Here is a 5,007-nt window from a genome sequence, read left to right on the forward strand (position 1 = left end):
CAGGAGTATAATGGAAGTTTTAATCCAATCAGTGATCATACCCACTGCAGGATTCTGCAAGAAGTTTGCTTTGTTATGAAACGACACTCACAATGATTAAATAAAATCCCTGAGGAAATGAACTACATGGATGTAGTTGGAAGAAATTTTGTTCCTAGGATAGCATTGACTTTACCAAATCACAGATTCTTTTTGGAAGCTTTTATTTCTCCATAAAGTACTCACAGTCCTAGATTTTAGGCCTACAGAGATAAAAAAAAAATGAATGAAAAAAAAAAGTGTTTTGAGAGACAATGGAAACTCCTGTGGCAAAGATGATTCATCCCAAAGGGAGCACAGGGAGGGAGGCCATAAAACACAGAGAACACGTCCATCTGGGCCAAGTTCAGCTCAGCAGGACAATAGCTCGGAGGCCAGCCAGGAGAGCCTCCTCCTCCGCTGCAAACCACAAAAGTTCTGGTTCGAATCTCTGTACTTAGAATGTAAAGGAAGCATAAACAAGAAGTTCAGCTACCAGATGGGGACCCTTCTAATTAGTTAAGTCTGCTCTAATTTTTGGCCACCAGTTGGCAGATGCAGCAGATGCCAAGGGAGTAAACAGAATATGTTGGCAGTTTTGAATTTTAAACCAGTATATCACAAATAGATTCAATTTAGAAATATTTTCCCCTTTGGTTAAACTCTGTAACTTAATTTTGTCAAATGCCAGGAATTTAGAGATGGATTATAAGACATTTCTTTTGAGATGGTTCATATTTTTGCCTATAAACTGATAGCAAGGAAAGACTTGAATTTAGGCATGCTGTCTCAGAACGTATAGGGCACAAACAGCAATGTTCGTGGAAGAGTGATATTTTATCATAAATACAGATTAATGTAGCAGTTGCAATTTTAAAACTCTATAAATATAATGTAAGCTGTCTTTTGGGAAAGCACATCTTGAAGTGAACAGGAACATTAAGAAATTTAGTGACCATAGTCTCGGTCCCTATTCTCATTACCTTGTTGGCGGTTCATGTCCCTCAGGTTTCCTGAGTTAAACAAGACCCAGGCGCTAAGGATTCCTCACAGACATAGAACAGAAACCTAAGTACTGCAATGTGCTGTGGTAGTTACTGCATTGGATGTAGGTCGTGTATTTTGAGTATTCATGGGAAGAAACATAGAGAAGAAATAAGTGGTTCTGCTTGATTTGGTGGGGTGGATATTATGAAAACTATTCTAAAGGTAGTAATATTTTAGCCAAAAGATTTTTTTACAGTATGTGTTACCAATCAAGTTCATTAAGAGAAGGATAACAGGCAGAGAGAACAGTTTAAAGATAGAGATCTATTTTTGGTAAAATGTAAGCGGTCTGTTGGGACAAAACACAGTGAATGGTATCTTTTTAAAAATTATTTTAGGTAGAATGCATTTGGACATATTGTACACAAATGGAGCACAACTTCTTATTCCTCTGGCTGTATATGGTGCAGATCATTCTAGTAGTGTAATCATTCATGTGTATAGTGTGGCATATATACATAATGGAATATTACTAAATCTTAAAGAAGAGTGAGTGGGATCTTAACAAGAGAAATCTGGGTTGGTAAGGAAAAGTTGAGTGGGGAATGGAAATTGAGAAGATATTCTATAGGATTTTTATTTAGAAAAAATGTATATACTGCTGAAATTCATCAAAATAGGAAATGCAGGAGGAATATCAGGTTTCAAGAAATAGATGAAGGGTTCTATTTTATAAATATTCAATTGATATTAATGTTATATCAATATAATTAACATGAATATTGTGCCTATAATGATGGTGTTGACAAGGTAACATATTTTTGGCATGTATTTCATGCAACACTGTACTGAGTGCTTTGCACATGCAAAAACATTGACCTCCTGCCAACTAAGGACATATATACAGATATTACAAAGAATCAGAAGGACTCTAGTTTGTGAGGCTGAGAGTCAAGTCTGTGTAGATTAATTCCATACTTTCAAGAGTTCACACTATTTGGATCCAGATACATGGGATTCTGGTTGGAATGTCTAGAAAGCAGGTGGGAAGATGTTTCTAAACTTTACAAGTGAAGTTATAGACTCAGCAGTAATCTGCTGTTAGGTCTTAGTTAAAACTATAGAAATAGATTTTTTTTTTGCTTCTTTTGTACCTGTCTAGGGCGAACATGCAAGTATCATAGATGGACTTCAGTAGTCACCAAGAAATTGTAGTGTTTCTTGGTATATTTCTTTCTTAAATTGGCTCTTTGCTTCAGATATAATCTAGCCATCTGTCACCTTTGATCCTTAGTGCAGGTAAAGCTTTGATCTGGGCAATTTTATATCTTTATCTTCCAGCTGTTATACTCTTACCTCTGGATAATGGCCTTGGGTTTTGTGTCCTAATATAGGTGAACAAAATGAAATCTTTTCTTAAATTGTTACATCTCTCTCAGTTTTAACTCACTTCATTATATCTCTCAAATTCATTCAGTTTATTCCACAGGACTAAGCACACAGCTGTCCCTTCCTCTTGTCTTTGTCATGTACTTAACTAATAGTTTGAAATTGATAGTTTGGGGATGAGTTACAATTTTATATATCATTTTTTCCTCTTAATCCTTAAGCATTTATGAATCTGTTTTAACTTTCCTTTCTTAAAAAAAAAAGAATTTTCCTGTTAAAGTGACATGTAGTATATTGAGTTATTCTTGCTAGCAAATCAAAAACAAAAGCAAAAGTAGGACCAAAGAATAATTCATTCTGAGGCCTTGAAGATGCCCTGGAGGTGAGCTCATGTTGAACTGAGAGAAGTAGGGTGAGAATTATTCATGCTTGTGCTGAAGACAGAAGGAAAGTATGCCACATTCCATCCCTTGGTAAATATGAATAACTTTGATATTGATTTAAACTTATAGCACCAGGATCTCTTTTGCCATAATTATACCATTTTCTGGAAAGCACTGATGACAAAATTGAAATCTTTCTTCTGAGTCAAAACTCAGTCCTTTACCTTGATTAATGCTGGATAAAATGATGCAAAGAGTAGGTACTTGTGGAGGGAAAATTCTGAAGCCACTCTAGCATGTTCTAAACTATTGCTTGTTATGTACCAAGCCCACAATGAATCATTCTTCAAAGACAGATCTATTGTGGTCTTGCATAACACAGGAAACTTCTGATGTTATGAGGCATGCCTTCAAAACGTTTTGATCTCCTATATTATTCTTTGAGTTCACAAAGTCAATACTTCTTTCTTCCCCAGAAGATAAAATGACCTTGACCTTTATTTAAATCATGTTTTGGCTTCTATCACCAAGACAACTGAAATGTTTCTTTGGCTGAATATTTAAAGACAGCTATTGACTGCTTTAGTATGGAAAGAGGTAAATCTATAAACTCTTAAGCCTCAGGAAAAACTTACATAAAAGAGATACGAAAATTCTTTGTGGGTTGTTTTCCTCCCAATAAGAAAGTTATTTTTAACTTGAATAAAATATTCTCATGATTGTTTTATTAATTAAATATACATGAGTTATGAATAAGAACTTGGGTGACATAAACTTATTTTATATTGAATCATTCTGAATTATTGGCAGCTCATGAACAGTATTTAGGCAGTGTTATTGGGGTTTAGTGTACAGGTCTTGAGGTAAACTAATACTTTGAAGACTAGTTCCACCACTTCATAGCTATGTGACTTTGAACACTTTTGGACCTTAGTTTTAGTGGTAGTTAAGTGTGGAAAATGAGACGCTATCTCATGAAAGTTGTTGTGAGTTTTAACTGAGTTAATACATGCAATAAAATGTGCCTAACACAATTTAATTGCCAACATTTATTGACTATTTCTTTTTGCTGTAGTTTATGACAATACAAAACTTCTCAACTCTGTTTGATCAACATTGAAGTTTCAGAAACTTTTAGCTGGATATTATTTTTATTTTAATGACCTACATATTATAACTGTGAAAAATTAGTAAGAATAGAAGTATAGAAAGATAAAAAAAAATTTCTACTATTTCCATTCATGTCGTTTTTAAACTACTGGCAGCAATCTGATATAGTTGTTTTCAGGATGATTTTTTATTCATGTATACACAATTACACAATGCAAATATTTTCAAATATTAGATCCTCGATTTTGTGTTATTTTTGAAAATTCCTTAAAATAACTTGACAGTAAAGAGCATATCCTCTTTAGTTACATATAGATCTGTGTTGTTCTTTTAATTGGGACATACCAGCCCAAATGTATCATAAAAATCTACCTCATGAATGCTGTTAAGTTTGTCTCTAAATGTTTGCTACTTCAAACAGTGAGGCTAATTACATTCATATATATACTTCAAAGATAAAAACTGCTTCTGAGGGTCAGATCTAAAACTTCTAGTTTATCACTTCTCAAGCTTTCAGTTAGGATCAAGTGCAGTATTTGTTTATGTCAGTTTAATATCTTATGTGTCCTCTGTTGAGGACAATATATTCAACAGATTTTTAGAAATAAGAGATGAAATGGGAATTTGCTCCACCAACTCTATTCATCGACTTGGTATTGCAATACTTCTAGAAATGGTGCAAAAACAAACAAAATAAAAAACAAAGGGTACATTTCATTTGGTTTGAATTCCATATCATTTAAAATAATTTAAAAATATCATTCAAAAATTTTCAATTGAGATCATTTAAATGAACTTGCAGAGTTTGGGCTTCTCTAAAATATTTAAAAATTAATAATTGCTAGGTTTAGTTTTTGCATTTCAAAGACTAGCTTTGACAGAGTAGGGCTGCTGTATTCATAAATTCATGGTTACTCCATCTGCTACTGTCCCTGCTCTTTCTATTAGCACTTGACTGGCTTTTCTCATCTAAAGCATCTGCTTGTTCTCATGGGTCCTTAGGTTTGTGATTCCTGAGATGTATCATTAAACACTTAGGTTAGTATTACTAAATGATAGAGTCTAAATAGTAGGACTTCTGGGTCAAAAGGTAGGATCACACTAACTATTTGTTAAGGAC

The 5,007-nt window shown here is 33.8% G+C and overlaps 1 non-coding gene across 1 annotated transcript; it reads left to right on the forward strand.

Annotated features, from left to right (window-relative positions):
* The first annotated feature begins 4,384 nt into the window (after positions 1–4,384).
* Positions 4,385–4,574, forward strand: LOC120883844 (U2 spliceosomal RNA). Its single transcript, XR_005726030.1, has one exon. It is a non-coding gene; the product is annotated as a U2 spliceosomal RNA (small nuclear RNA).
* The last annotated feature ends 433 nt before the right edge of the window (positions 4,575–5,007 follow it).

This window comes from Ictidomys tridecemlineatus, chromosome 7 (assembly GCF_052094955.1).
Source record: "Ictidomys tridecemlineatus isolate mIctTri1 chromosome 7, mIctTri1.hap1, whole genome shotgun sequence".
Lineage (NCBI taxonomy): Eukaryota > Metazoa > Chordata > Mammalia > Rodentia > Sciuridae > Ictidomys > Ictidomys tridecemlineatus.